We start from the raw sequence: 6,820 nt of genomic DNA, 5'->3' as shown, positions 1-6,820 counted from the left end.
GGGGGGGGGGGGGGGGGGGGGGGGGGGGGGGGGGGGGGGGGGGGGGTTAGGAGAAGGGATGCCCAGAGCTGATGACTTCATTGGCTTCTCAGCAGCAGCATGTACATTCAAATTGAAGATGTCTTGAGAGCCCCACTCTACCCAAGTCGTGAGTCTGGTCATTCCTCTAGCAGATCGTGGTGCAGGGACAGCTAGAAAAGCTGAGTTCCAATTGAGTCTGTTGCACCGAGAGTCCTTTTGAAGATGCTCAGCAAAATAATTATTTTCTTTTGAGCAGATGTACAGCACATCCATGAGAAGGCCATGTAAAGGATGCCCTGCAGCCCAGTCAAACCATCCAGTCTCAGTATTATGGCAGCCCCCTCTGAGTTTCTTCCAATGGCCGCCGTCACTGTACAGTAATAACCGAGCAGCATCAGGGCGAGTCATCAATGGTGGGCAACCAGAAGACCATGCTGGAACACGCGCTGGCAAAAGTCATGAACTTGGGGTTGAATTGCAAACAGGTAATCGGGCCGGTGTGCTTACCATCCAACACAGCTACTTTTTTACCACTCTCTCTATTCCAGATATGGACCTTGCCATCCTCCGAACCAATCATAATAAACTGAGAGTCTGGAGTAAATGAAGCCTCCAGTGTGACAGCTTTGCTGTTTGCATAACCCTCAAACGTGTGCATCACCACTCCTTTGAATGCATCAATGAGAGAAATGAAGCTGCCGTTGGTGGAAATGAGGATGACCTTGCCATCGTTGCTGAATTTAAGTCCTGTCCACTCACAGGTTCGATGACACTGCATCTTAAAGGTAATAAATGGCCCCTTATCAAAAGAACGAAGGTCGTAAAGTTTGACCATCTCAGAGTTGACACCTGCAGCCAAAATTAACCCTTCTGGATCAAAAGAACAAACTGGCTTCCCCTGTAGATGCACGAGGCCCTGGCAGTTAGGAGCCCGGAGATCCCAGAGTCGAATGGTCTTATCAAGAGACCCAGAAATGAAAATGTCATCCACAGGTGACATGGACAAGGCCACCACCCTTTTGCTATGTCCAGGAAAGTATCTGATGTATTTGTTCTCATGCAAGGACAAGTAACGAATAGTATCGTCTATTTTGTTAGCGCTGCAAACAGCTGTGTTTGCCTCATGAGTGTACCTGATGAGGTCCACGCCATATTTCTTACTGTACAGGGTTCTCTTTGGCTTGCCCTCCTGGCAGTCGTAGAGCACGATGGAGTCGTCGTTGCTGCTTGAGATGACCGTCTGGCCGTTGGGGCTGAAATCGAAGCAGTTAATCTTGTCCGAGTTTTCGCAGAACACCCTGGCGACGCGGAAGCTCCGCAGCACGCTGTCGGTCAGCTTCATGGCGGCGGCTGGGGAAGGCAGCGGGGTCTGGCAGCGGGCGGGGTCTGGCAGCGGGCTGGCAGCTGAGGGGCCCACCCTGGGTGGCGGGAGTGTCGAGCCGGTGGCTAGCGAGAAGTCGGACGGCAGTGGGGCCGCCTCCTCTTCTTCCTCCTCCTTGGACGCCGGTCTTCTGCCTCAACTGTGGCGCCTCGCCGACCGTTAGTCCTCACAGCCACCTCAGGCGCAACCGACGCAGCACCGCCTCAGCGTGTCCGCCATCTTGGGGTGACGGGCGAAAGTCGAGGACCAGGCGCCTCAGCTGGCGCACGCCGGGAAACCGGTAGTGAGAGAGATTTTCATTGAATATAAATCTCAGGGTTGGAAGGGATTTTTTACCCTAATGGAAATTTTAGGAATTTTATTTTTTGTGTGTATTTTCTGTTGAAATTCATCTCTCTTATTATTGCTGTTTTGAAGATAATGAATCTTGCTCATCCAGGTAGAATTTTATTGTTCTTTGTTTTCTGAAGTCTTCCTATGATATGTATATGTGAATTGAAAATTATTAGAAATCATTTTTCCTAGATTTCGCAGAGATTTTTGTGTATTTGACTTGGCGAAGTCTTTTTTTTTTTTTTGCTCTTCTTTGCTTCGAGGATTTCAGTTACCATAATAATATTAGATCTTTGCGGTATGTCTTTCACATTTTTCATCTTTCTGTGCTTCAATTTGGGTATTTTTTACTGTCTCATCTTGCAGTTTATTTATTCTGTGCTTTTTGGTGATGTCTGCTGAGTCACTAGTATATCATAATTATGTTTTTCCAATTCTAGAATTTTTATTTAACTCTTTATAGATTTTATTTAACTCTTTATAGATCAATATCTAGATACTGACATTTTATATTTATAATTGAATATATAATATATACATGCAATTTACATTAATATTTGTGCGAATATAAATATTTACATATCTTTAATGAGAGAAGAGTGCATTAGTATCTGGTTTAGTGATTTAAAAATTTAATAAAAATTAAAGTAATCTTTCATGGTATCTTCTAGAAGTCTGCTACTTCAAGATAAGCACAGACCACCATTTGTATTCCCTTAGTAGATGTAGATTTTACCCTTACCTGAGAATTGTAAACTACAATCAAGTGTGATATAATTGTATATGTGTTTGTAACACATCTTTACTATAACCAACAACTTTGAATATGAAAGCTATTATTTCAAACTACAGCATTTATTGATATTTTATTAAACTTACTATTTATTTTTGCTATCCTGAGGGCAATTTAAAATTAAGAGAAGCAGCAATGGACCTGTATTATTGAGAATTTCAAATCTAAGATATCATTTTTCTTTTAAGCACAAGTAGTCTAGGTAGTTACTATATTTGAAGTCATACTCTGACCAGCCTTAATTTCAAATTTTTACCTAGCTGACCCCAAATAATGATATTGGTCTGGCTACTTCATGTTTTATGGGACTTGTGTAGAAAAAAAAGACACACACAATCGATCCTCTTTCATGAAATGTTGAGCCTGTAGGCTTCCTTCAAAGGAGTTCTTTGTCCTTATGTGGAAAGAGTAAGGGAAAGGAGGAAGGAAAGAAAGAGCCCAACTCGGTTTTAATACAGAGTCTGTGAAAGTGATTCAGTGAGGCAGAAAGCTTCATCGCGAGTCTATGATACAGGTCCAGCTACAGGCAACAAAGAGAAAGTAAATTCCAAAAACCTTTTCAAAAAAGTAGATTTAAAAACAACAATGACAGCGCTGGAAAGCCAGATCAAATCAAGAGTTGTAACCCCCAAAATTAACAAATCTAGAGAAGTGAAAAAAATATTTCTGTGCTAAATTAATTTCATTAAATGGCTATCAACTCATGTTAACTTCTATGGTGGTAACACGATCTAAAAACGTTTTTTCCTATTACCTTTGTTTCTGCTAACACTGTCTATCTATCGATCTATCGATCTATCTATCTATCTATCTATCTATCTATCTATCTATCTAACCTATCTATATTTGGAAAAATATTTTTAGTGTAATATTTATACTTCAAAGCATAAAAGCCTAATGTTCAAGTTAGACAAAAATAATTTTTTTTTTAATAGAGACCCGTGTCCCTAATATACCCTGCAGTTGTTTGTGTGTGTTGATGGGAGGATGCATGTGTATGAGTACTTGTGCATCATGCATGTGCATGCTTTTCTCTGTGTTTTATTATATGTGCACACATCAAATATAGTGTGTGTGTGTGTGTGTGTGTATGATGTTTTGGCTTACAATATATTAAGTTATAGCACAATGATGTTAACCTATGAAATCCATGGCCCTTCACATAAAAATCTGGATTTTCAACTTCACTTAGAAGAGAAAAATATGGAATAATACCAGGACAACAATTTGCTATGGAAATAATTTGCTGGAGCTCCACTCTCTTTAGACCGTGTACATTCCTTTGCTATAGTCGTTATTTCTCTTATTATCTGCCAGATTTGAGATGTCTGTTAACTTTTGTGGAAGCTTGGATTATTTAATTATAAATTTAGGAGAAAGATTTTTCTTCATGCGTCTATTAAAACATGAAGAAAAAGACTAGCGGTCTGTGCACTTTAGATAAATGGTAGTAAGCCCTGTTCTTAGTAGAAGTGAAGAATATTTATTCCTTTTTATATTCAAGGTGTGTTGCTGTGAAAAGAGTAAAGACACTGTTTAAAAAATAAGTCACATTAAGATACATGCCAGAAATTAGAAATTTTAAGTGACTAAAGAAGGAAAGAGAGCAACCAAAAATAAAAGTGTCAGGCCAGCATGTTTTATTTTAGACGTTGTGCTGCATATAAGCCTTTCTCTTTTAACACCCATATCTTTTTAAAATTTATTTTTGCTTTTCTTTATTTCTTAAAAAAAAAAAATGGGATACATACATAGAATATACAGGGTTGTTGCATAGGTATACGTGGGCCATGGTGGTTTGCTGCACCTATTGACCCGTCCTCTAAGTTCCCTTCCCTCTTTCCCCAGCCCCCAACAGGCCCTAGTGTCTTTTGTTTCCCTCTCTGTGTCCATGTGTTCTCACTGTTCAACTCCCACTTATAAGTGAGAACATGCAGTGTTTGGTTTTCTGTTCCTGTGTTAGTCTGTGGAGGATGGTGGCATCTAGCTTCATCCATGTTCCTACAAAGGATATAATCTAATTCTTTTTATGGCTGCATAGTATTTCACAGTATATAGGTACCACATTTTCTTTATCCAGTCTATCATCGATCGGCATTTGAGTTGGTTCCATTTCTTTACTATTGTAAATAGTGCTGCAATAAATAAACGTGTGCATGTGTCTTTAAAATAGAAAGATTTATGATCCTTTGGGTATATACACAGTAATGGGATTGCTGAGTCAAATGGTTCTGGTTCTAGATCCTTGAGGAATTGCTATACTGTCTCCCATGAGGTTGAACTAATTTACATTCCCACCAACAGTATAAAAGTGTTCCTATTTCTCCACAACCTCGCCAGCATCTATTGTTTCCCAACATTTTAATAATCTATTTCTATTTCTCCACAACCTCGCCAGCATCTATTGTTTCCCAACATTTAAGTAATCATCATTCTGACTGGCGTGAGATCATATCGCATTGTGGTTTAGTATTCAATTCTCTGATGATCAGTAATGTTGAGCTTATTTTCGTATCTCTGTTGGCCACATAAATGACTTCTTTTGAGAAGTGTTTGTTCATATCCTTTGCCCACTTCTTGATAAAGTTTTTTTTTTTTTTTTTTTTTTGTATTGTAAATTTGTTTAAGTTCCTTGTAAATTCTGGATATTAGACGTTTGTCAGATGGGGGTAGGTTGCAAAATTTAATCCCATTCTATAGGTTGCCTGCTCACTCTGATGATACTGTCTTTTGCTGTGCAGAAGCTCTTCAGTTTAATTAGATCCCATTTGTCAATTTTGGCTTTTGTTGCAACTGCTTTTGGCATTTTTGTCATGAAGTATTTGCCCATGCCTACATCCTGAATGGTATTGTCTAGGGTTTTTATGATTTGGGGTTTTACATTTAAGCCTTTAATTTATCTTGAGTTAATTTTTGTATAAGATGTAAAGCAGGGGTCCAGTTTCAGTTTTCTGCATTTTGCTGACTAGTTTTCCCAGCATGATTTACTGAATAGGAGATCATTTCCTCATTGCTTGTTTTTTTCAGGTTTGTTGAAGATCAGATGGTTGTAGATGTGTGTTGTTATTTCTGAGGTCTCTGTTTTGTTCCATTGTCCTATTTGTCTTTTTTGGTACCAGTACCCTGCTGTTTGGTTAACATAGCCTTCTAGTACAGTTTGAAGTCACGTACTGTGATGCCTCCAGCTTTGTTCTTTTTGCTTAGGATTGTCTTGGCTATAGTGGGTCTTCTTTGATTGCATATGAAATTTAGAATAGTTTTTCCTATTTCTGTGAAGAATGTCAATGGTAGTTCAATGGGAATAGCATTAAATCTGTAAATTACTTTGCACAGTATGGCCATTTTTAGGATATTGATTCTTCCTATCCATGAGGATGGAATGTTTGTCCATTTGTTTGTGTCCTCTCGTATTCCTTGAGCAGTGTTTTGTAGTTCTCCTTGAAGAGGTCCTTCATATCGCTTGTTGCCTGTATTCCTAGGTATTTTATTCTGTTTGTAGCGATTATGAATGGGAGTTCATTCATAATTTGGCTCTCTGCTTGTCTACTGTGGTGTAAAGGAATGCTTGTGATTTTTGCACATTGATTTTGTATCCAGAGACTGCTGAAGTTGCGTATCAGCTTAAGGAGTTTTTGGGCTGGGACAATGGGGTTTTCTAAATATAGAATCATGTCATCTGCAAACAGAGACAATTTGATTTCCTCTGTTTCTATTTGAATGTCCTTTATTTCTTTCTCTTGCCTGATTGCCCTGGCCAGAACTTCCAATACTATGTTGAATAGAAGTGGTGAGAGAGGGGATCCTTGTTTGGTAGTGGTTTTCAAAGGGAATGCTTCCAGCTTTTGCCCATTCAATATGATATTGGCTGTGAGTTACTCATAAGTAGATCTTATTATTTTGAGATATGTTCCACAAATACCTAGTTTGTTGAGAGTTTTTAACATGAAGCGATGTTGAATTTCATCAAAGGCCTTTTCTGCATCTGTTGAGATAATCATATGGTTTTTGTCATTGGTTCTGTTTATGTGATGGATTACATTTATTAATTTGCATATGTTGAACCAGTCTTGCATCCCAGGGATGAAGCAAACTTGATCGTGGTGGATAAGTTTTTTGTTGTGCTGCTGGATTCAGTTTGCCAGTATTTTATTGAGGATTTTCACATCAATGTTCATCAGGGGTATTGGCCTGAAGTTTTCATTTTTTGTTTTATCTCTTCCTGGTTTTGGTATCAGGATGATGCTGGCCTCATGAAATGAGTCAGTTAAGAGTCCCCGTCTTTCAACTGTTTA

General features: G+C 39.0%; 1 pseudogene; it reads right to left on the bottom strand.

The window, feature by feature from the left end:
* Positions 1 to 415: 415 nt before the first annotated feature.
* On the bottom strand, positions 416 to 1,363 carry LOC111545149 (annotated as a pseudogene).
* Positions 1,364 to 6,820: the final 5,457 nt, after the last annotated feature.

Source organism: Piliocolobus tephrosceles, chromosome 2, assembly GCF_002776525.5.
Source record: "Piliocolobus tephrosceles isolate RC106 chromosome 2, ASM277652v3, whole genome shotgun sequence".
Classification (NCBI taxonomy): domain Eukaryota; kingdom Metazoa; phylum Chordata; class Mammalia; order Primates; family Cercopithecidae; genus Piliocolobus; species Piliocolobus tephrosceles.
The sequence above is the reverse complement of the archived record's forward strand: the minus strand, read 5'-3'. Positions and strand labels throughout refer to the sequence as shown.